General features: G+C 39.9%; 1 non-coding gene across 1 annotated transcript; it reads left to right on the top strand.

The window, feature by feature from the left end:
* The first annotated feature begins 15475 nt into the window (after positions 1-15475).
* Positions 15476-15547, top strand: TRNAC-GCA (transfer RNA cysteine (anticodon GCA)). The gene has a single exon. It is a non-coding gene; the product is annotated as a tRNA-Cys (tRNA).
* Positions 15548-27197: the final 11650 nt, after the last annotated feature.

The following is a 27197-nucleotide window of genomic DNA, read 5'->3' on the forward strand; positions in this document are numbered from 1 at the left end:
AAGAGTCTTCTCCAACACCACACTTCAAAAGCATCAATTCTTCGGCACTCAGCCTTCTTCACAGTCCAACTCTCACATCCATACATGACCACAGGAGAAACCATAGCCTTGACTAGACGGACCTTAGTCAGCAAAGTAATGTCTCTGCTTTTGAATATACTATCTAGGTTGGTCTTAACTTTTCTTCCAAGGAGTAAGCGTCTTTTAATTTCATGGCTGCAATCACCATCTGCAGTGATTTTGGAGCCCCCCAAAATAAAGTCTGACACTAAGAAGAAACATACCTCAATATAATAAAGGCCACATACAAAGAACCCACAGCAAACCTTATCCTCAATGGTGAAAGAGTTAAAGCATTTCCTCTAAATTCAGTAATAAGGCAGGGGTGCACACTTTGACCACTGTTATTCAACATAGTTTTGGAAGTCCTACCGACAGCAATCATAAGAGAAAAAGAAATAAAAGGAATCCAGATTGAAAAGAAAAACTAAAACTCTCACTTTTTGCAAATGACATGATTATCGACATAGAAAATCCTAAAGATACCATCAGAAAATTACTTAGTGCTAATCAATGAATATAGGAAAGTTGTAGTATATGAAATGAATACATAGAACTCCCTTGCATTCCTATTCACTAACAATGAAAAATCAGAAGGAGAAATTAAGGAAACAATCTTATTTACCATTGTGACAAAAATAATAAAATACTTAGGAATAAATTTATCTAAAGAGACAAAAGACCTATATGCAGATACCTATAAGACACTGATGAAAGAAATCAAAGATGACACAAAAAGATGGATAGATATACCATTTTCTTGGATAGGAAGAATCAATATAGTGAAAATGACTATACTACCCAAAACAATATATAGATTGAATGCAATCCTTATCAAACTACCAACAGTACTTTTCACATAACTCAGTTCAGTTCAGTTCAGTTCAGTTCATTCACTCAGTCGTGTCTGACTCTTTGTGACCCCATGGACTGCAGCACACCAGGCTTCCCTGTCCATCACCCACTCCCGGAGCTTAAACTCATGTCCACCGAGTCGGTGATGCCATCCAACCATCTTATCCTCTGTCGTCCCTTTCCCCTCCTGTCTTCAGTCTTTCCCAGCATCAGGGTCTTTGCCAATGAGTCAGTTCTTCACATCAGGTGGCCAAAAGTATTGGAGTTTCAGTTTCATCATCAGTCCTTCCAATGAATATTCAAGACTGATTTCCTTTTGGATTGACTGGTTTGATCTCATTGCAGTCCAAGGGACTCTCAAGAGTCTTCTCCAACACCACAGTTTAAAAGCATTAATTCTTTGTCACTCAGCTTTCTTTATAGTCCTACTCTCACATCCATACAGAACTACTGGAAAAACCATAGCTTTGACTAGATGGACCTTTGTCAACAAAGTAATGTCTCTGCTTTATTTTTTTTTAGTCAATTACAGTGGTTTATTTTACAGTTTATTTTTTGTTACATTCTCTTTTTTTTTAAAATTATTTTACTTTATTTTACTTTAGAATACTGTATTGGTTTTCCCATACATCAACATAAAGTGGGGTTCAGGATTGGGAACTCATGTCTCTGCTTTTTAATATGCTGTCTAGGTTGGTCATGTATGGATGTGAGAGTTGGACTGTGAAGAAGGCTAGGCGCCAAAGAATTGATGCTTTTGAACTGTGGTGTTGGAGAAGACTCTTGAGAGTCCCTTGGACTGCAAGGAGATCCAACCAGTCCATTCTGAAGGAGACTAACCCTGGGATTTCTTTGGAAGGAATGATCCTAAAGCTGAAACTCCAGTACTTTGGCCACCTCATGCGAAGAGTTGACTCATTGGAAAAGACTCTGATGCTGGGAGGGATTGGGGGCAGGAGGAGAAGGGGACAACAGAGGATGAGATGGCTGGATGGCATCACTGACTCAATGGACGTGAATCTGAGTGAACTCCAGGAGTTGGTGATGGACAGGGAGGCCTGGCGTGCTGCAATTCATGGGGTCACAAAAAGTCAGACACGACTGAGCGACTGAACTGAACTGAACTAGGTTGGTCATAGCTTTTCTTCCAAGAAGCAAGCATCTTGTAATTTTGTGCCTGCAGTCACCATCTTCAGTGATTTTGGAGCCCAAGAAAATAAAGTCTGTCACTGTTTCCATTGTTTCTCCATCTATTTGCCATGAAGTGATGGGACCAGATGACATGGTCTTCATAATTTGAATGTTGAGTTTTAAGCCAACTTTTTCACTTCCCTCTTTCACTTTCATCAAGAGGCTCTTTAATTTTTTGCTTTCTGCTATAGGGTGGCATCACCTATGTATCTGAGGTTATTGATATTTCTCCCAGCAATCTTGATTCCAGCTTGTGCTTCATCCAGCCCAACGTTTCGCATGATGTACTCTGCATATAAGTTAAATAAGCAGGGTGACAATATAAAGCCTGGACATACTCTTTTCTCAATTTGCACCAGTCTGTTGCTCCATGTCTGATTCTAACTGTTGCTTCATGACCTGCATACAGAACTAGAACAAATAACTTCACAACTTGCAGGGAAACACAAATGACCCTGAATAGCCAAAGCAATCTTGAGAAAATAGAATGGAACTGGAGGAGTTAACCTTCATGACCTCAGACTACACTACAAAGCTACAGTCATCAGGACAGTGTGGTAAAGCACAAAAACAGAAGTATAGATCAATGGAACAAGATAGAAAGCCCAGAGATAAATCCATGCATCTATGGGCACAATATATTTGACAAAGGAGGCAAAAATATACAATGGAGAAAAGATAATTTCTTCAACAAGTGGTGGTAGGAAAACTGGTCAACTATGTGTAAAAGAATGAAATTAGAACACCTCCTAACACCATACACAAAAATAAACTCAAAATGGATTAAATTTTAAATGTAAGGCCAGGAACAATAAAGCTCCTAGAGGAAAACATAGGTAGAACACTCTCTTACATAAACCACAGCAAGATCCTCAGTAACCCACATCCTAGAATAATGTAAATAACAAGAATAAGAAAATGGGACCTAATTAAACTTCAAAGCTTTTGTGTAACAAAGGAAACTATAAGCAAGGTGAAAAGACAACCCCAAGAATGGTAGAAATTAACATCAAATTAAACAACTGACAAAGAATTAATCACCAAAATATACAAGCAGGTCATGTAGCTCAATACCATTTAAACAACCCTATCAAAAACTGCCAGAAGACCTAAACAGACACTTCTGCAAAGAATTCATACAGATGCTTAATAAATGCATGAAAAGATGCTCAACACCACTCATTATTCAGTTCAGTCACTCAGTCTTGTCTGACTCTTTGTGACCCCATGGACTGCAGCATGCCAGGCTTCCCTGTCCATCACCGACTCCTGGAGCTTGCTCAAACTCATGTCCATCGAGTTGGTGATGCCATCCAACCATCTCATTCTCTGTCGTCCCCTCTCCTCCTGCCTTCAATCTTTCCCAGCATCAGCATCTTTTCCAATGAGTCAGTTCTTCACATCACTCAGTATTAGAAAAATTCAAATCAAAACCACAGTGAGGTATCATCTCACACTGGTCAGAATGGCCATCATCAAAAAATATACAAACAGTAAATGCTGGAGAGAGGGTGGAGAAAAGGGAACCCTGTTACACTTTTAGTGGAAATGCAAATTGATACAGCTACTATGGAGAACAGAACTTTTAAAAAACCTAGGAATAAACCTACTATGCAACCCAGCAATCCCACTACTGGGCATATACCCTGAGGAAACCATAATTGAAAAAGACCCATGTACTCCAATGTTTATTGCAGCAGTATTTACAATAGCTAAGACATGGAAGCAACCTAGATATCCATTGTCAGATGAATGGACAAGGAGGTTGTGGTACATATACACAATGGAATATTACTCAACTATAGAAAGGAATACATTTGAGTCAGTTCTAGTGAAGTGGATGAACCTAGAGCCTATTATACAGAGTGAAGTAAATCAGAAGGAGAAAATCAAATACTGTACGTGAAAGCAGATATACAGAATCTAGAAAGATAGTACTGATGATCTTATTTGCAGGGCAGCAAAGGAGACACAAACATTTTGGATACAGTTAGGGAAGGAGAGGGTGGGATGAGATGAGAGAATAGCATTGAAACATACACATTCAGTTCAGTTCAGTTCAGTTGCTCAGTCATGTCCGACTCCTTGCGACCCCATGAATCACAGCATGCCAGGCCTCCCTGCCCATCACCAACTCCTGGAGTTTACTCAGACTCACATCCATCGAGTCAGTGATGCCATCCAGCCATCTCATCCTGTGTCATCCCCTTCTCCTCCTGCCCCCAATCCCTCCCAGCATCAGAGTCTTTTCCAATGAGTCAACTCTTCGCATGAGGTGGCCAAGGTACTGGAGTTTCAGCTTCAGCATCATTCCTTCCAAAGAAATCCCAGGGTTGGTCTCCTTCAGAATGGACTGGTTGGGTCTCCTTGCAGTCCAAGGGATTCTCAAGAGTCTTCTCCAACACCACAGTTCAAAAGCATTAATTCTTCGGCGCTCAGCCTTCTTCACAGTCCAACTCTCACATCCATACATGACCACTGGAAAAACCATAGCCTTGACTAGACGGACCTTTGTTGGCAAAGTAATGTCTCTGCTTTTCAATATGCTATCTAGGTTGATCATAACTTTCCTTCCAAGGAGTAAGTGTCTTTTAATTTCATGGCTGCAGTCACCATCTGCAGTGATTTTGGAGCCCCAAAAAATCAAGTCTGACACTGTTTCCACTGTTTCCCCATCTATTTCCCATGAAGTGATGGGGCCAGATGCCATGATCTTCATTTTCTGAATGTTGAGCATTAAGTCAACTTTTTCACTCTCCTCTTTCACATTCATCAAGAGGCTTTTTAGTTCCTCTTCACTTTCTGCCATAAGGGTGGTGTCATCTGCATATCTGAGGTTATTGATATTTCTCCCAGCAATCTTGATTCCAGCTTGTGCTTCCTCCAGCCCAGCGTTTCTCATGATGTACTCTGCATATAAGTTAAATAAGCAGGGTGACAATATACAGCCTTGACGTACTCCTTTTCCTATTTGGAACCAGTCTGTTGTTCCATGTCCAGTCCTAACTGTTGCTTCCTGACCTGCATATAGGTTTCTCAAGAGGCAGGTCAGGTGGTCTGGTATTCCCATCTCTTTCAGAATTTTCCACAGTTTATTGTGATCCCACAGTCAAAGGCTTTGGCATAGTAAATCAAGCAGAAATAGATGTTTTTTCTGGAACTCTCTTGCTTTTTCCATGATCCAGTGGATGTTGGCAATTTGATCTCTGGTTCCTCTGCCTTTTCTAAAACCAGCTTGAACATCTGGAAGTTCATGGTTCATGTATTGCTGAAGCCTGGCTTGGAGAATTTTGAGCATTACTAGCATGTGAGATGAGTGCAATTGTGCGGTAGTTTGAGCATTCTTTTCTTTGAGCATTGAGCATTTGAGTTTGAGCATTGCCTTTCTTTGGGATTGGAATGAAAACTGACCTTTTCCAGTCCTGTGGCCACTGCTGAGTTTTCCAAATTTGTTGGCATATTCAGTGCAAGACTTTCATATGTAAAATAGATATCCTGTGGGAGTTAGATGTATGACAGAGGGAACCCAAATCCACATAGAGGGTGACCACCTAGAGATGTGGGATGGGGAGGGGGTGGGATGGGAGTTCAAGAGGGATGGGGCATGTGTATACCTAATGATGATTCATGTTGATGTATGAGAAAACCATCACAGTATTTAATGTAATTATCCTCTAATTTAAAAAAAACCTTACATTGCTATATTACTACTAGCTAAACTCCAAACTTCATTCAGATATCACCAGTTTTCCTATTAATGTCTTTTTTTTTTTAAGTACTAGAATCCAGTCCAAGGTTTAATCAGTCCATTGCATTTAATCATCATGTGTCATTACTCATCTCTGATCTGTGGCAGTTTCTCAGTTTTTCCTTTTTTTTGTGCATAACTCTAACATTTTTGTAGAGTACTGGTTAGAAGTTTTGTAGAAGGCCTCTCATTTTCTGTTAGTCTGATGTTTTTCTCATGAGCACACTGGGGTTATTTGTTTTGGAGAAGATTGTTGTTATCATTGTTTAGTCACTAAGTCATGTCCAACTCTTTTGTGACCCCATGGACTATGGCCCAACAGGCTGCTCTGTCCATGGTATTTCCTAGGCAAAAATACTGTAATGGGTTGCCATTTCCTTCTCCAGGAGATCTTCCCAACCCAGGGATTGAACTCGTGTTGCCTGCTTTGGCAGGCAGAGTCTTTACCAACAAGCTCCCAAGGAAGACCTTTTGGAGAAGACTACCACAGAAGTAAAGTGCCATTTTCATCACATTATATCAAGGAGGGTACATAATATCCCATTCATGGATCACAGCCTTGTTGTGATTAAGAGGCTTGCATAACTCAATGAACTATGGGCAATGCCACCCAGGGCCATCCAAGACAGATGGGTCATAATGAAGAGTTCTGACAAAACATGGTCCACTGGAGGAGAAAACGGCAAACCAACCTTGCTGTGAGAATCTCATGAACAATATGAAAGGGCAGAAAGATTTGACATTGGAAGATGAGCCTCCCAGGTCAGAAGGTATTCAAATGCTACTGGGGAAGAGTTCAGGCAATTACTAATAGCTCCAGAAAGAATGAAGCAACTAGGCCAAAACAAAAATGATGCTCAGTTGTGGATGTGTCTGGTGGTGAAAGTAAAGTCCAATGCTGTAAAAAACAACATTGGATAGGAACCTGGATTTAGGTCCATCGATCAAGGAAAATTGAATGTCATCAAGCAGGAGATGTCAAGATTGAACATCAACATCTTAGGAATCAGTGAACTAAAATGGACGAGAATGGGCAAATGTAATTCAGATGACCATAATGTCTAATACTGTGGGCAAGAATCCCTTTGAAGAATGAAGTAGCCCTCATATTCAACAAAGAAGTCTGAAATGCAGTACTTGGGTGCAGTCTCAAAATACAATAGAATGATCTCAGTTCATTTCTAAGGCAAACCATTCAACATCACAGTAATCCAGGTCTATGCCCTGATCAGTAATGCCAAAGAAGGTGAAGTTGACAGGTTCTATGAAGACCTATAAGAACTTCTAGAACTAACACCAAAAAAAAAAATGTCCATTTCATCACAGGGGATTGGAATGCAAAGGTAGGAGGTCAAGAGAAACCTGGAGTAACAGACAAGTTTGGCCTTGAAGTACAAAATGAAGTAGGGCAAAGGTTAACAGAGTTTTGTTAAGATAACACCCTTTTCCAACAACACAATAGATGATTTACACATGGACATCACCAAATGATCAATACAGAAATCAGACTGATTATATTCTTTGCTGCTAAAGATGGAGAAGTTCTATACAGTCAGCAAAAACAATACCTGGAGCTGACTGTAGCACAGATGATCAATTCCCTATTGCAAAATTCAGATTTAAATTGAAGTAAGTACTCCTTAGAAGAAAAGTTATGAGCAACCTAGTATATTCAAAAGCAGACATTACTTTGCCGACTAAGGTCCATCTAGTCAAGGCTATGGTTTTTCCTGTGGTCATGTATGGATATGAGAGTTGGACTGTGAAGAAGGCTGAGCGCTGAAGAATTGATGCTTTTGAACTGTGGTGTTGGAGAAGACTCTTGAGAATCCCTTGGACTGCAAGGGGATCCAACCAGTCCATTCTAAAGGAGATCAGCCCTGGGATTTCTTTGGAAGGAATGATGCTGAAGCTGAAACTCCAGTACTTTGGCCACCTCATGCGAAGAGTTGACTCATTGGAAAAGACTCTGATGCTTGGAGGGATTGGGGGCAGGAGGAGAAGGGGATGACACAGGATGAGATGTCCGTGAGTCTGAGTGAACTCCGGGGGATGGTGATGGACAGGGAGGCGTGGCGTGCTGCGATTCATGGGGTCGCAAAGAGTCGGACACGACTGAGCGACTGAACTGAACTGAACTGAAGTAGGAAAAACCACTAGGCAATTTAGGTATGACCTAAGTCAAATCCCTGACACTTATACAGTAGAGGTGATGAATAGAATCAAGGGATTAGATCTGGTTGACAGAGTGCTTGAAGAACTATGGACAGAGATTCCTAATATTGTGCAGGAGGCAATAACCAAAATCATCCCAAGCAAAAAGAAATGCAGGAGGCAAAATGGTTGTCTGAGGAAGCTTTACAAATAGCTGAGGAAAAAAGAGAAGCAAAAGACAAGGGAGAAAGGGAAAGATATACCCAACTGAATGCAGAGTTCCAGAGAATAGCAAAGAAAGATAAGAAAGCCTTCTTATATGAACGATGCAAAGAAATAGGGGACAACAATACAGTGGGAAATACTAGAGATCTATTTTTAAAAATTGGAGATATCAAGGGAATATTTCATGCAGAGATGGGCACAATATGGAATGGAAATGGTAAAGACCTAACAGAAGCAAAGGCGACTAGGAAGAGGGGGCAAGAATACAGAGACGAACCACAGAAAAACAGTCTTAATGACCCAGATAAGCACTTGGTGTGGTCACTCACCTAGAGCTGGACATCCTGGAGTGAAAAGTCAAGTGGGCCTTAGGAGGCAATGCTACAAACAAAGGTAGCAGAGGTGATGGAATTCCAGCTGAGCTATTTCAAATCCTAAAAGATGCTGTTGTTAAAGTGCTGCACTAATATGTCATCAAATTTGGAAAACCTAGCAGTGGCCACAGGACTGGAAAGGTCAATTTTTATTCCAATCCCAAAGAAGAGCAATACCAAAGAATGTTCAAACTACCATATAATTGCACTCATTTCACATGCTAGTAAGATTATGTCAAAAGGCTTCTGTGGTACATATACACAACGGAGTATTACTCAGCCATTAAAAAGAATACATTTGAATCAGTTCTAATGAGATAGATGAAACTGGAGCCGATTATACAGAGTGAAGTAAGCCAGAAAGAAAAACACCAATACAGTATACTGACACATATATACGGAATTTAGAAAGATGGTAATGATGACCCTGGAAGAGAGACAGCAAAAGAGACACAGATGTATAGAACAGACTTTTGGACTCTGAGGGAGAGGGAGAGGGAGGGATGATTTGGGAGAATGGCATTGAAACATGTATACTGTCATGTAAGAAATGAAGTGCCAGTCTATGTTCGATACAGAATACAGGATGCTTGGGGCTGGTGCATGGGGATGATCCAGAGAGATGATATGAGGTGGGAGGTGGGAGGGGGATTCAGGATTGGGAGCTTGTATACACCCGTGGTGGATTCATGTCAATGTTTGGCAAAACCAATACAGTATTGTAAAGTAAAATAAAGTTAAAAAAAATTAAAAAAAAAAAAAGGCTTCAAGCTCGGCTTCATCAGTACATGAACCAAGAACTTCCAGATGTACAAGCTAGATTTTTAAAAGGCAGAACCAGAGATCAGATTACTAACACTCATTGGATCATGGAGAAGCAAAGGAGTTCCAGAAAAACATCTACTTCTTTTTCATTGATTACACTATTCACTGACTGTTTCAGTGACTATGCTGTTGACTACACTATTCATACACTGTGTCATTGACTACACTAAAGCCTTTGACCATGTGGATCACAACAAACTGGAAAGTTCTTAAAGTGATGAGAATGCCAGACCACCTTACCTATCTCCTGAGAAACCTGTATGCTGGTTAAGAAGCAACAGTTAGAACTGAACATGGAACAACTGACTGGTTCAAAATTTGGAAAGGAGTAGGACAAGGCTGTAAATTGTCACCATCCGTATTTAACTTCTGTGCAGAATACATCATGTGAAACGCTGGACTGGATGAATCACAAGCTGGAATCAAGATTGCCGGGAGAAATGCCATCAACCTCAGGTATGCAGATGATACCACTTTAATAGCAGAAAGTGAAGAGGAACTAAAGAGCCTCTTGTTGAGGGTGAAAGAGGAGAGTGAAAAAGCTGGCTTAAAGCTCAACATTCAGAAAATGAAGATCATGGCATCTGGTCCCATCACTTCATGGCAAACAGAAGGGGGAAAAGTGGAAGCAGTGACTGATTTTATTTTCTGGGCTCCAAAATCACTGTGGATGGTGACTGCAGCAATGGAATTAAGACACTTGTTCCTTAGAAGGAAAGCTATGACAAACCTAGACATTGTATTAAAGAGCAGAGACATCAGTTTGCTGACAAAGTTCCATCTAGTCAAAACTATGGTTTTTCTAGTACTCATATATGGATGTGACATTTGGACCATAAAGAAGGCTGAGTGTTGAAGAAGTGATGCTTTCAAATTGCGGTGCTGGAGAATACTATTGAGAGTCCCTTGGACTGCAAGGAGATCAAACCAGTCAATCTTAAAGAAAACCAACCCTGAATATTCATTGGAAGGACTGATGCTGTAGCTCCAGTACTTTGGCCACATAATGTGAAGAACTGACTCATTGGAAAAGACCCTGATGCTGGGAAAGATTGAAGGCAAAAGGAGAAGGGGGCGGAAGAGAATGAGATATTAGATAGCATCACAGACTTAATGGAGATGAATTCGAGCAAACTCCAGGGGATAGTGAAGGACAGGGGAGCCTGAAATGCTACAGTCCATTAGTTCACAAAGAATCAGACACAACTTAGTGGCTGAACAACAACAATAACATAATATCATGTATCACTAATATCACTACTTAACTTTGATCACTTTGTTAACCTAATATTTGCCATTTTTATCCAAAGTAAAATTTCTTTTTTTGCCTTTCCATTCTCTATTCTTTGGAAGTAGCTCATTAAGTGTAGGCCCCACTGAAGCTTGTCCTTCAGGAAGGGAGAGTATCTGCACATATTATTTAGAATCATCCATAAGGAATATCTGTATCTTTTATACATTAATTTATTCTTACATTTATATGTGTATGAACTCACATATATTTATTTTATACTTTGATTTTTAATCCAATATTACTTCATTTACTTTGTTGCTCAAAATTCTCACAGCTTTGTCCATCAGGAATTATTTGAGTTTGGCTCCTGTGGCCCTTTGAAATGTCCCCTTCATGGTATCTTTTCAGTATTGCCTTATTTTCTGGTACTACAAGATACTTCAGACTTATTTGGTATTTTCCTTTCCCTAGTCCTAGAATTCACCAATTCTCCAAAGAACCCTAGTTCCTTTTATTGGAAAATTGTATTTAAAAATGAAGGTATGGGAGCCAAAGAAATCTTAAGGAAGAACAAAGCTGGAAGTGTTATGACCTCTGACTTTATACTGCAAAGCTACAGTAATCAAAACAGTATGGTACTGGGACAAAAACAGACACATAAATCAATGGAATAGAATAGAGAGGCCAGCAATAAACTCAAGCTTAAATGGTCAATTAATACACAATGCAAAAGGCAAGAATATATAATATATATACAGATATATGTATATATGATACAATTATATTCAGTAAATGGTATTGGGAGAACTTGGCAGCTATATTAAAAAGAATCAAAGTGGACTACTTTCTCACATTACACAAAATAAATTCAAAATGGATAGAAGATGTAAACGTAAGACTTAAAACAATAAATCTGCAAGAAATATAGACAGTACATTTTTAACATTAATCTTAGCAATATTTTTTTTATCTGTCTCCTCAGGCAAAGGCAACAAAAGCAAACCTAAATAAATGGGACTACATCAAACTAAAACTCTTTTGTACAGTGAAGAAGACAATCAACAAAATGAAACAGCAGTCTATTGAATGGGAGAAGATAGTTGCAAATGATATATCTCATAAAGGGCTAATATCCAGATTATACAAGGAACTCATTCAACTCAACCAAAAAAAAAAAAAAAAAAAAACACTTAATGTTAAAAATGAGCAGAGGCCCTTGACAGACATTTTTCCAAAGAAGACATACAGATGGCAAAGAATCATAAGAAAAAATGCTCAACATGACTAATCATCAGGGAAATGTACAGCAAAACCACAATGAAATATCACTGCACAACTGTCAGATTGGCTACTATCAAAAACACAATAAATAAAAAATAATTATCAGAGTATGGAGAAAAGAGTACCCTTTGTGCACTATTCATAGGATTGTAAATTGTTGCACCCACGTTGGAAAACAGTATGGGAGTTCCTCACAACATAGAAAATAGAACAGCCATAGATCCAGGGATTTCACTTCTGGGTATTTACCTCAAGAAAACAAAAGCACAAATTAAGAAAAATACAAGTACACCAGTGTTCATGGCAGCATTACTTACAATAGCCAGAGTATGGAAGCAACCCAAGTGTCAATCAATAGATGGATGAATAAAGAATGTGTAACATATGTATATATTGTTATTGTTGTTCAGTTGCTAAATCGTGTCCAACTCTTTGCAATCCCATGAACTTCAGCACACTAAGCTTCCCTGTCCTTCACCATCTCCTGGAGTTTACTCAAACTCATGTCCATTGAGTTGATGATGCAATACAACCATCTCATCCTCTGTTGTCCCCTCATCCTCCAGCCTTCAATCTTTCCCAACATCAGGGTCTTTTCCAATGAGTCAGTTCTTCCCATCAGGTGGCCAAAGTCCTGGAGCTTCAGCACCAGTCCTTCCAATGAATATTCAGGACTGATTTCCTTATGAATGACTGGTTTGATCTCCTTGCAGTCCAAGGGACTCACAAGAGTCTTCTGCAGCACCACAGTTTGAAAGCATCAATTCTTTGTCACTCAGCCTTCTTTATGGTCCATCTCTCACATCTGCACATGACTACTGGATAAACCATAGCTTTGACTATACAGATCTTTGTCAGAAAAGTGATGTGTCTGCTCTTTAATATACTGTCTATGTTTGTCATAGCTTTTCTTCCAAGGAGCAAGCGTCTTTTAATTCCATAGCTGCAGTCACCCTCTGCAGTGATTTTGGAGCCCAAGAAAATAAAATAGGTCACTGTTTCCACTTTTTCCCTTTTGTCTGCCATGAAGTGATGGGACTAGATGCCATGATCTTCATTTTTTGAATGTTGACTTTTAACCCTGCTTTATCACTCGCCTCTTTCACCTTTATCAAGAGGCGATTTAGTTCCTCTTTGCTTTCTGCCATTAGAGTGGTATTATTTGCATACCTGAGGTTATTGATATTTCTCCTGGCAATCTTGATTCCAGCTTGTGATTCATCCTACCTGGCATTTTGTATGATGTGCTGTGCATAGAAGTTAAATAGGCAGTGTGACAATATACAACACTGACGTATTCCTTTCCCAATTTTGAACCAGTCAGTTGTTCCACGTCCGATTCTAACTGTTGCTTCTTGTCCTGCATACAGGTTTCTCAGGAGACAGGTAAGGTGGTCTGGTATTCCCATCTCTAAGAATTTTCCACAGTCTGTTGTTATCCACATGGTCAAAGACCTTAGCATAGGCAATGAAGCAGAAGTAGATGTTTTTCTGGAATTCCCTTGCTTTTTATATGACCCAGCAGATATTGGCTATTTGATCTCTGGTTCCTCTGCCTTTTTATAATGCAGCTTGTACATCTGGAATTTCTTGGTCGATATACTGCTGAAGCCTAGCTTGAAGGATTTTGAGCATAATCTTGCTAGCATGGTGACTGAACTGAACTGAACTTGCTAGCATGTGAAATGAGCACAACTGTATGGCAATTTGAACATTTTTGGTATTGCCTTTCTTTGGGATTGGAATGGAAACTGACCTTTTACAGTCCTATGACCACATGGAAATACCAGACCACCTGGCCTGCCTCTTGAGAAACCTGTATGCAGGTCAGTCAGTCAGTTCAATCACTCAGTCATGTCTGACACTTTGTGACCCCATGAACCGCAGCACGCCAGACCTCCCTGTTCATTACCAACTCCCAGAGTCCACCCAAACCGATGTCCATTGAGTCCATTGATGTCCATTGATGCCATCCAACCATCTCATCCTCTGTCATCCCCTTCTCTTCCTGCTCTCAATCCTTCCAAGCAACAGGGTCTTTTCCAAAGAGTCAGATCTTCACATCAGGTGGCCAAAGTATTGGAGTTTCGACTTCAACATCACTCCTTCCAATGAACACCCAGGACTGATCTTCTTCAGGATGGACTGGCTGGATCTCCTTGCAGTCCAAGGGACTCTCAAGAGTCTTCTCCAACACCACAGTTCAAAAGCATCAATTCTTCAGTGCTCAGATTACTTCACAGTCCAACTCTCACATCCATACATGACCACTGGAAAACCCATAGCCTTGACTAGATGGACCTTTGTTGACAAAGTAATGTCTCTGCTTTTGAATATGCTGTCTAGGTTGGTCATAACTTTCCTTCCAAGGAGTAAGCGTCTTTTAATTTCATGGCTGCAATCACCATCTGCAGTGATTTTGGAGCCCCCAAAAATAAAGTCAGCCACTGTTTCCACTGTTTCCCTATCTATTTGCCATGAAGTGATGGGACCAGATGCCATGATCTTAGTTTTCTGAGTGTTGAGCTTAAGCCAACTTTTTCACTCTTCTCTTTCGCTTTCATCAAGGGGCTCTTTGGTTCATTTTCTGCCATAAGGGTGGTGTCATCTGCATATCTGAGGTTATTGATATTTCTCCCAGCAATCTTGATTCCAGCTTGTGCTTCCTCCAGCCCAGCATTTCTCATGATGTACTCTACATATAAGTTAAATAAGCAGGGTGACAATATACAGCCTTGACGTACTCCTTTTCCTATTTGGAACCAGTCTGTTGTTCCATGTCCAGTCCTAACTGTTGCTTCCTGATCTGCATACAGGTTTCTCAAGAGGCATGTCCAGTTGGTCTGGTATTCCCATCTCTTTCAGAATTATCCACAGTTTATTGTGATCCACACAGTCAAAGGCTTTGGCATAGTCAATAAAGCAGAAATAGATGTTTTTCTGGAACTCTCTTGCTTTTTCCATGATCCAGTGGATGTTGGCAATTTGATCTCTGGTTCCTCTGCCTTTTCTATATCCAGCTTGAACATCTGGAAGTTCACAGTTCACGTATTGCTGAAGCCAGGCTTGGAGAATTTTGAGCATTACTTTACTAGCATGTGAGATGAGTGCAATTGTGCGGTAGTTTGAGCATTCTTTGACATTGCCTTTCTTTGGGACTGGAATGAAAACTGACCTTTTCCAATCCTGTGGCCACTGCTGAGTTTTCCAAATTTGCTGACATATTGAGTGCAGCACTTTCACAGCATCATCTTTCAGGATTTGAAAAAGCTCTACTGGAATTCCATCACCTCCACTAGCTTTGTTCATAGTGATGCGTCCGAAGACCCACTTGACTTCACATTCCAGGATGTCCAGCTCTAGGTGAGTGTGAGTGATCACACCATTGTGATTATCTGGGTTGTGAAGATCTTTTTTGTACCGTTCTTCTTTGTATTCTTGCCACCTCTTCTTAATATTTTCTGCCTCTCTTAGGTCCATACCATTTCTGTCCTTTGTTGAGCCCATCTTTGCAAAAAATATTCCCTTTCCCTGGTGGCTCAGTGGATAAAGCATCTGCCTGCAATGCAGGAGACCCAGGTTCGATCCCTGGGTTGGGAAGATCCCCTGGAGAAGGAAATGGCAGCCCACTCCAGTATTCTTGCCTGGAGAATCCCATGGACAGAGGAGCCTGGCGGGTTACAGTCCACGGGGTCACAAAGAGTCAGACATGACTGAGCAACTTCACTTTCACTTTGTATCTCTAATTTTCTTGAAGAGATCTCTAGTCTTTCTCATTCCATTATTTTCCCCTATTTCTTTGATCACTGAGGAAGGCTTTCTTATCTCTCCTTGCTATTCTCTGAAATTCTGCATTCACATGGGTATATCTTTCCTTTTCTGCCTTGCTTTTCGATTCTCTTCTTTTCACAGCTATTTGTAAGGCCTCCTCAGACAGCCAGTTTGCTTTTTTGCATTTCTTTTTCTTGGGGATGGTCTTAGTTCCTGTCTCCTGTACAATCTCAGGAAGCAATAGTTAGAACTGGACATGGAACAACAGACTGGTTCCAAATAGGAAAAGGAGTACGTCAAGGCTGTATATTGTCACCTGCTTATTTAACTTATATGCAGAGTACATGATGAAAAATGCTGGGCTGGATGAAGCACAAGCTGGAATCAAGATTGCCGGGAGAAATATCAATAACCTCAGATATGCAGATGACACCACCCTTATGGCAGAAAATGAAGAAGAACTAAAGAGCCTCTTGATGAAAGTGAAAGAGGAGAGTGAAAAAGTTGGCTTAAAGGTCAACATTCAGAAGGCTAAGATCATGGCATCTGGTCCCATCACTTCATGGCAAATAGATGGGGAAACAGTGGAAACAATGGCTCACTTTATTTTGGGGGGCTCCAAAATCACTGCAGATGATGATTGCAGCCATGAAATTCAAAGATTCTTACTCCTTGGAAGGAAAGTTATGACCAACCTAGACAGCATATTCAAAAGCAGAGACATTACTTTGTCAACAAAGGTCCATCTTGTCAAGGCTATGGGTTTTCCAGTGGTCATGTATGGATGTGAGAGTTGGACTGTGAAGTAAGCTGAGCGCCGAAGAATTGATGCTTTTGAACTGTGGTGTTGGAGAAGACTCTTGAGAGTCCCTTGGACTGCAAGGAGTTCCAGCCAGTCCATCCTAAAGGAGATCAGTCCTGGGTGTTTACTGCATAGATTGATGAAGCTGAAACTCCAATACTTTGGCCACCTGATGTGAAGAACTGACTCACTGGAAAAGACTCTGATCCTGGGAAAGATTGAAGGCAGGAGTAGAAGGGGACACCAGAGGATGAGATAGTTGGATGGCATCACCAATTCAATGGACATGAGTTTAGGTAGGCTCCAGGAGTTGGTGATCGAGAGAGAGGCCTGGCATGCTGCAGTTCATGGGGTTGCAGAGTCAGACACGAATGAGTGACTGAACGGAACTGAACTGACCACTGCTGAGTTTTCCAAATTTGCTGGCATATTGAATACAGTATATGTATGTATGTATGTATGTATGTATATATACACACACACACACACACACACACACACACACATACACATATACATATACAATGGAATTTTTCTCAGCTGTAACAAAGAATGAAAGCTAAGCATCCCATAGTTAAAGCAATCTATCATGCATTGAAACCAATGTGAGTTAAATTGGATTAAAAAAACAGCTCTAAACAACCTTTCCCCTATATTATTGATGCCACAAATTTTATATTTTAAATCTTGTAGAAAAATATTAATAAAAAATAGAGTTAGAAATAAAAATTTCAAAAATACTGGTTTATACATTTGCTCACTAGTTTAACTTTGCTAAAGGTCTTTATGTCTTCATATGGCTCTGAGTTACTTAGAGTTTTGGCCTTTATTTTCAACCTGAGAAACTCCCCTTGGGATTTCCTGTAGGGTGGGTTTAGTGATAATGAATGTCCTCAGCTTTTGTCTTTCTGCTCTTTTAGTTTCCAATCAAAATAGGATTTTCCAAAGTTAACTCACATATCCTCACCTAGCGCAGTTATTTCACACATTTGTAACAGATTCCTTTGTCACAGTCTTCATTCCATCCTTTATCTCTTGACATCCTGGTTTGTCTTTTAATGTGCATACCCTAAGGCTCATTATCTATGAATTATGGTTTTATATATTTTGACAAATGCATAGTATCATGTATTCATCACTCCAAAACCACAAAGAAGAGTTCTGTCACTCTCAAAATTCTTCTGTGTATTCCCTTTGTTATCAACTACCCTCCTTTTTCCCAACATCCAGAAACTACTGATGAGAATCCCATCCCTATGGTTTTACCTTTTCCAGAGTGTCATATGAATATAATCATACAATATGTAGCTTTTATGTGTGCTTTCTGTCTCTTAGCAAAATGTATTTAAGGGTTATCCATGTTGTTGCACATGGCAGTAGTTCTTTCAAATAGTTCTTTTAAATAGTTCCTCTTTATCATTAAATAATATTCCATTGTAAAGATGTTTATCCATTCTCTTATTGAAAGAAATCTTGATTGTTTATAGGTTTTAAAAGTTATGAATAAAGTTTCTATAAACATCACGTGCAGGTTTTTGTGTGGACATAAGTTCACTTGTGTATATACCTTGGAGTGCATTTTCTGCTATGATTAAACTATATTTAATTCAATCTCTTTCCAAGAACTATGACTGGAGAATGTGTGTATGGTGCAGTAGAGTATCTGCTGCTGAGCTTGATTGGAATAGTGATCACTCTCATACCATATTCCCTATGGAAGGAAAACAGAATATCCAAAGGATGTTCCTCTCATGGGTACCAGAAAGATGAAATTTCTATAAATGACCACTAGATGGCAGGGTACTTGCTGGCCCCATGGGAGTCAGAAATCTTTGGAAGTTTCTGGGAGACTGTTAAAATTGTGGAGAATGGCCTTGGAACACGTATACTATCATGTAAGAAACTAATCGCCAGTCTATGTTTGATGCAGGATACAGGATGCTTGGGGCTGGTGCACGGGGATGATCCAGAGAGATGATATGGGGTGGGAGGTGGGAGGGGGGTTCATATTTGGGAACTCATGTACACCCAGGGTGGATTCATATCAATGTATGGCAAAACCAATACAATATTGTAAAGTAAAATAATGTAAAAATAAAAATTAAAAAAATTGTATCATCCTCACCTCTTTTCCTAGTAAAGGGATATTTGAGTCAAAATCAGGAAATATAATCAATACTTATGTGTCACAGCATGTACCTCACTACTAATTCAGGAAACTAGGCTTGGGTTTCATGTTGGCTAGTATGTCAACAAGTAAACTTGTGTAACTATAAACTTTGAGTTAGATAATGAGTTTTGACCTGGAATGGAGTATGCAGCATCTCATCATGTTCGTGTCCCTTGCTGTGTGTGTGCGAGCTCAGTCATGTCTGATTCTGTGACCCCGTGGACTGTAGCCCACCAGGCTCTTCTGTCCATGAAATTTTCCAAGCAAGAATACTGGAGTGGGTTGTCATTTCCTACTCCAGAGATCTTCCTGATCCAGGAATCAAATCCATGTCTTTTGTGTCTCTTGAATTAGCAAGCAGATTCTTTACCACTAGTACCACTTCCTCTACAAAACAGAGGAAGCTTGAAACATTGATACCTGTATTCTAATGCCAGCTATCTAGTGCTCAGCCTCTCCTAGCCTTCTATCCATGACATCTGTAAAATGAGGATAACACCTACCCATTCACACGTAGAGTTATTGCTAGGGATCAACATAAGATGAACAATATGAAATATATAAGTACATTATAAATTTATCACACAAAAGTGAATTATTAAATTTTAATAATCGTATTAGAATATAAAATGATACATATATTAGGTGGTATCATACATTTAAAAATTAGTCTTAGGTACTTCCCTGGTGGTCCAGTGGCTAGGGCTTCACACTCCCAGTGCAGGGGCCTGGGTTCAATACCTGGTCAGGAAACTAGATCCCATATGCTGTAACTAAGTTCACATGCTGCAACTAAATACCCAGTGCAATCAAATAAATAAATAGGAGACTTCCCTGGTGGTCCAGTGGTTAAGAGTCTGCCTTGCAATGCAAGGGGCATGGGATTGATCCCTGATCAGGGAACTAAGATCCCACATGCTACAGAGCAACTAAACCCACACACTGCAACTGGAGAGATGGTATGCTGCAACTACTGAACCTGCATGCCACAACTAGAGAGTCCTGTACTCTGGAACAAAGGATCCCACATGACGCAATGAAGATTTCGTGTACTGAAACTAAAACTGAAACATCCAAATAAATAACAAATGAATAAAATACAAAAATAAGTAAATATTCTTAAAAAGAAAATAAAGTAAAATAAAACTCAGTCTTGAAGACATAATCTGTTCTTCCTGCATCAGGACAGGTAGATATTTAGTTATTAAAGTGACCCAATATTTTAAAATTTTTATTTTTGCTTTAGCAGTGTTGAAAATATATCAACTTGGAAAAAAAGAAAAAAGAAAATACATCAGCTTCATTCCAAATGGAGCTAATTTTATAGCTTCCTTACCCTCACAAAATCAATACTACTTCAGTTTACAAAGTAAATATTGGCATATTCAGTAGATATTACTGTTTGGGGTTTCATATAAAATTCTTGATTGACTTTGGTACTCTGGGCTAGGTTGTTCCCTTATAACCCGGAGTATCAGTATTGACCTTCGAGTACAAAATGAAGCAGGGCAAAGAATAACAGAGTTTTACTAAGAGAACATACTGGTCATAGCAAACACCCTCTTCTAACAACACAAGAAACGACTCTACACATGCATATCACCAGATGATCAATACCGAAATCAGATTGATTATATTCTTTGCAGCCAAAGATGGAAAAGCTCTATACAGTCAGCAAAAAACAATACTGGGAGCTGACTGTGGCTCAGATCATCAACTCTTTATTGTCAAATACAGACTTAAATTGAAGAAAGTAGGGGAAAACCACAGAGAAGGCAATGGCAACCCACTCCAGTACTCTTGCCTGGCAAATCCCATGGACAGAGGAGCCTGGTAGGCTGCAGTCCATGGGGTCGCACAGAGTCAGACATGACTGAAGCAACTTAGCAGCAGCAGCAGCAGCAGAGAAAAAACACTAGACCATTCAGGTATGACCTAATTCAAATCCCTTATGATTATACAGTGGAAGTGATAAATAGAGTCATGGGATTAGATCTGGTAGAGTGCCTGAGAACTATGGACAGAGGTTCGTGACATTGTCTGGGAAGCTGTGATCAAAACCATCCCAAAGAAAAAGAAACGCAAAAAGGCAAAATGGTTGTCTGAGGAGGCCTTACAAATAGAAGAGAGAAGAGAAGCAAAAAGCAAAGGAGAAAAGGAAAGATATATCCATCTGAATGCAGAGTTACAAAAAATAGCAAGGAGATATTTTAAAAAGCCTTCCTCAGTGATCAGTGCAAAGAAATAGAGAAAAACAATAGAATGGGGAAAACTAGAGATCTCTTCAAGAAAATTAGACATACCAAGGGAACACTTCATGCAAAGATGGGCACAATAAAGGACAGAAACAGTATGGACCTAACAGAAGCAGAAGATGTTAAGAAGAGGTGGTGAGAATACATAGAAGAACTATAGAAAAAAATATCTCTATGACCCAGATAACCAGGATGGTGTGATCATTCACCTAGAGCCAGACATCCTGGAGTGCAAAGTCAAGTGGGCCTTACAAAGCATCACTATGAATAAAACTAGTGGAGGTGATGGAATTCCAGTTGAGCTATTTCAAATCCTAAAAGATGATGCTGTGAAAGTGCTGCACTCAATATGCCAGCAAATTTGGAAAACTCAGCAGTGGCCACAGGATTGGAAAAGGTCAGTTTTCATTCCAATCCCAAAGAAATCAGTGCCAAAGAATGATCAAACTACTGCACATTTGCACTCATTTCACACACCAGCAAAATAATGCTCAAAATTCTTCAAGCTAGACTTCAACAGTACATGAACCAAGAACTTCCAGAAATTCAAGCTGGATTTAGAAAAAGCAGAGGAACCGGAGATCAAATTGCCAACATCTGTTGGATCATAGAAAAAGCATGAGAATTCCAAGAAAACATCTACTTCTTCTTCATTGACTATGCTATAAGCCTTTGACTGTTTGGATCGCACCAAACTGTGGAAAATTCTTAAAGAGATGGGAAAACTAGACCACCTTACCTGCCTCCTGAGAAACCTGTATGCAGGTCAAGAAGCAACAGTTAGAACTGGACATGGAACAATGGACTGGCTCAAAGTTAGGAAAGGAGTATGTCAAGTCTTTATGTGGTCCCCCTGCTTATTTAACTTATATGCAGAGTACATTATGAGAAATGCTGGGCTGGGTGAAGCACAAACTGGAATCAAGATTGCTAGGACAAATATCAGTAACCTCAGATATGCAGATGATACCACCTTTATGGCAGAAAGTGAAGAACTAAAGAGCCTCTTGATGAAAGTGAAAGAGGAGAGTGAAAAAGTTGGCTCGATGGACATGAGTTTGAGTAAGCTCTGGGAGTTGGTGATGGACAGGGAAGCCTGGTGGGCTGCAGTCCATGGGGTTTCAAAGAGACACAACTGAGCGGCTGAACTGAACTGATGCAGATGATGCCAGCCTTATGGCAGAAAGCAAGCAGGAACTAAAGAGCCTCTTGATGAAAGTGAAAGAGGAGAGTTAAAAAAAGCTGGCTTAAGACTCAACATTCAAAAAATGAAGATCATGGCATCTGGTCCCATCACTTCTTGGCAAATAGATGCAGAAACAATGGAAACTGTGACAGACTTTATTTTCTTGGGCTCAAAATCACTGCAGATGGTGACTGCAGCTGTGTAATGGAAAGATGCTTGCTCCTTGGAAGAAAAGCTATGACCAACCTAGACAGCATGTTAAAAAGCAGAGACATTACTTTGCCAACGAAAGTCCATATAGTCAAAGCTATGCTTTTTCCTGTAGTCATATATGGATGTGAAAGTTGGACCATATAGAAGACTGAGTGCTGAAGAATTGATGCTTTTGAACTGTGCTGTTGGAGAAGACTCTTGGACTGGAAGGAGATCAAACCACTCAATCCTAGAGGAAATCAACCCTAAGTATTCATTGAAAGGACTGATGCTGAAGCTGAAGCTCCAATAATTTGGCCACCTGATGTGAAGAGCCAACTCTTTGGAAAAGACCCTGATGCTAGGAAAGATTAAAGGCAGGACGAGAAGGGGATGACAGAGGGTGAGATGGTTGGGTGGCATCACCGACTCAATGGACATGAGTTTGAGCAAGCTCCGGGAGATGGTGAAGGACAGGGAAGCCTGGTGTGCTGAAGTCCATAGGGTTGCAGAGTTGGACATGACTGAGTGACTGAACAACAACAGCAACAACAAGGGTCCACACTGTGCAACTAACTCAACATTCTCCACATAGACAAACAGACTTCTTTTCTTCATGATATAAATCTGTGAAGATCCCCAAACATTGTAATGAAAATGGACTTGCCAATGCCAAAATCAGAGCAGCAAGATCCTTTAGTAAAGATCCTTTATCCAAAGATAAAGATTGATTGTTACACAGGTGGTGTCTTCCCATTTTTCCTGTTCAGTGGAAAATCTTGCAGAGCATTGCAAAGCAAAGCTCAGCCCAGGTTTTTGAAACTCACCCAATGATATTTTAATATTGGGGATAAAAGCAAGATTGCAGCCTAATTTATTCATTTGCTTTATTGTTCTCTTTCAAGTATATATCATATGTTATAAATATTAAGTTTCACGAAAGGGCAGGGGAATTTGATGGCAGTCCAGTGGTTAGGATTCTGAGCTTTCACTGCTGGGAACCCTAGCTTGATCCCTGGTTGGGGAACTAAGATCCCACAAGCCTCACAGCATGCCTTCCCCCCAAAAATCAAAAACAAGAATTTCATGAAAGGAAACGTATTTCATAAGTTTTATATTTTATCCTATGTAAGCACAGTCTCCTTCCCCACCATTTGCAGAACACACAGATACAGTTAGTGAGACAGACCACACAGATGTGTATGTCCTTTGGGAATTTAGAGCAAGGGAACATTATTCTGGCAATATCAGGTCAGAGAAGGCTATAAACTTTCCCTTCCATTCGGGTTTCCCTGGTGGCTCAGATGGTAAAGAACCCACTTGCAATGGGGGAGACCTGGGTTCGATCCTTGGGTTGGGAAGATACCCTGGAGAAGGACATGGCAACCCACTCCAATATTCTGGCCTGAAGAATTCCATGGACTTTATAGTCCATGGGTTCTAACCGACTTTCACTTTCACTTACCCTAATAGTGATACTGAACAAATCTAGCCAGGGTTTTTCTCATATCCATGTGTACAGTTTTATTTATCAAGGATTAGACAAAACGTCTGGGGGGAAGTATGCATAGCAGAACTAGTCATTCTTTAAAGTATAGTATTTTCCTTGCCCGTGAATTCTTGTAGACTGTCAGGAGAGCCTCGGACACTCTAAGGACAGAAATGATGTGTGCAATATGGGGAATAAATGACCTGAATAAACTTTGAATTTTAAAAGTTGTATGGTGCTGACACAAAGATAGAAATATAGATCAATGGAACAAAATAGAAAGCCCGGAGATAGATTCACACACCTATGGAAACCTTATGGACACCTTATCTTTGACAAAGGAAGCAAGAATATACAATGGAGAAAAGACAATCTCTTTTACAAGTGATGCTTGGAAAACTGGTCAACCACTTGTAAAAGAATGAAACAAACACTTTTTAACACCATACACAAAAATAAACTCAAAATGGAATAAAGATCTGAATGTAAGACCAGAAACTATAAAACTCCTAGAGGTAAACATAGGCAAAGCACTCTCTGACATAAATCACAGCAGGATCCTCTATGACCCACCTCCCAGAGTAATGGAAAGAAAAGCAAAAATAAACAAATGGGACCTAATTAAACTTAAAAACTTTTGCACAATGAAGGAATCTACAAACAAGGTGAAAAGACAACCTTCAGAATGGGAGAAAATAATAGCAAACAAAGCCACTGATAAAGAATTAATCTCAAAAATATACAAACAGCTCATGCATCTCATTTCCAGAAAAATAAACTACCCAATCAAAAAATAGGCCAAAGAACTAAACAGATATTTCTCCAAAGAAGACATACAGATGGCTAACAAACACATGAAAAGATGCTCAATACCATTCATTATCAGAGAAATGCAAATCAAAACCACAATGAGGTACCATCACATGCCAGTCAGAATGGCTGCTATCAAAAAGTCTACAAACAATAAATGCTGGAGAGGGTGCAGAGAAAAAGGAACCCTCTTACACTGTTGGTGGGAATGCAAACTAGTACAGCCACTATGGAGAACAGTGTGGAGATTCCTTTAAAAACTGGAAATAGAACTGCCATATGACTCAGCAATCCCAGTGCTGGGCATACACACTGAGGAAACCAGAATTGAAAGAGACACGTGTACCCCAATGTTCATCGCAGAGCTGTTTACAACAGCCAGGACATGGAAGCAAACTAGATGTCTGTCGGCAGATGAATGGATAAGAAAACTGTGGTACACGATGGAATATTACTCAGCTATTTAAAAAAACGTATTTGACTCAGTTCTAATGAAGTGGATAAAACTGAAACCTATTATACAGAGTGAAGTAAGTCAGAAAGAAAAACACCAATACAGTATATTAACACATACATATGGAATTTAGAAAGATGGTAACAATGACCCTATATGCAAGACAGCGAAAGAGACACAGATATAAAGAACAGACTTTTGGACTCTGTGGGAGAAGGCAAGGGTAGGATTTTTGGAGAGAATAGCATTGAAACATGTATATTAGCATATGTGAAATAGATGACCAGTCCAAGTTCAATGCATGAAACAGGGCACTCAAAGCTGAACAATTCTGAGGGATGGGATGGGGAGGGATGTGGGAAGGGGGTTCAGGATGGGGGACGCATGTACACCCATAGCTGATTCATGTCAATGTATGGCAAAAACCACCACAATATTGTAAAGTAATTAGCCTCCAATTAAAACAAATAAATTAATTTTTTTAAGTTTTACTTCTTTTTTTATGTAGGCTTCTGGATATACAGTTATGGGCTGTCAGAGCTGAAAGATACCTGATACCATTGTATCTATCCCTCCAAGCTCAACAAAATTTACTTAGGGAAGTGTTTAGTGTCGTAGGGAAAGAATGAGATTTGGAGAGAATTGTTTTCTAGTTTCAGCTCAAGCACTAACTCCACTCTTGAAGAATTCTTTTGATTTCTCTGAAACTCAGTTTCCTTATATGTAAAATGGAAGTGATAATCCTCATGACATTGTAAGATTGTATTGCTGAATTCCAAGTTCACCCCTAGATTCACTGATATGATAGAAGGATTTGCAGGACTCTGAACTGGAATGTGAAGTCAAGTGGGTCTTAGAAAGCATCACTACAAACAAAGCTAGTGGAGGTGATGGCATTCCAGTTGAGCTGTTTCAAATCCTGAAAGATGATGCTGGGAAAGTGCTGCACTCAATATGTCAGCAAATTTGGGAAACTCAGCAGTGGCCACAGGACTGGAAAAGGTCAGTTTTCATTCCAATCCCAAAGAAAGGCAATGCCAAAGAATGCTCAAACTACCACACAATTGCACTCATCTCACATGCTAGTAAAGTAATGCTCAAAATTCTCCAAGCCTGGCTTCAGCAATACGTGAACCGTGAACTTCCTGATGTTCAAGCTGGTTTTAGAAAAGGCAGAGGAACCAAAGATCAAATTGCCCACATCCGCTGGATCATGGAAAAAACAAGAGAGTTCCAGAAAAACATCTATTTCTGCTTGATTGACTATGCCAAAGCCTTTGAGTATGTGGATCACAATAAACTGTGGAAAATTCTTCAAGAGATGGGAATACCAGACCACCTGACCTGCCTCTTGAGAAATCTGTATGCAGGTCAGGAAGCAGCAGTTAGAACTGAACATAGAACAACACACTGGTTCCAAATAGGAAAAGGAGTACGTCAAGGCTGTATATTGTCACCCTGCTTATTTAACTTATATGCAGAGTACATCATGAGAAACGTTGGACTGGAAGAAACACAAGCTGGAATCAAGATTGCTGGGAGAAATATCAATAACCTCAGATATGCACACCACCCTTATGGCAGAAAGTGAAGAGGAGCTAAAAAGCCTCTTGATGAAAGTGAAAGAGGAGAGTGAAAAAGTTGGCTTAAAGGTCAACATTCAGAAAATGAAGATTATGGCATCTGATCCCATCACTTCATGGCAAATAGATGGGGAAACAGTGGAAAGAGTGTCAGACTTGATTTTTGGGGGGCTCCAAAATCACTGCAGATGGTGACTGCAGCCATGAAATTAAAAGATGCTTACTCCTTGGAAGAAAAGTTATGACCAACTTAGATAGCATATTCAAAAGCAGAGACATTACTTTGCTGACTAAGGTCCGTCTAGTCAAGGCTATGGTTTTTCCAGTGGTCATGTATGGATGTGAGAGTTGGACTGTGAAGAAGGCTGAGCGCTGAAGAATTGATGCTTTTGAACTGTGGTGTTGGAGAAGACTCTTGAGAGTCCCTTGGACTGCAAGGAGATCCAACCAGTCCATTCTGAAGGAGATCAGCCCTGGGATTTCTTTGGAAGGAATGATGCTAAAGCTGAAACTCCAGTACTTTGGCCACCTCATGAGA

This window comes from Capricornis sumatraensis, chromosome X, assembly GCF_032405125.1.
Source record: "Capricornis sumatraensis isolate serow.1 chromosome X, serow.2, whole genome shotgun sequence".
NCBI classification, from domain to species: Eukaryota; Metazoa; Chordata; class Mammalia; order Artiodactyla; family Bovidae; genus Capricornis; species Capricornis sumatraensis.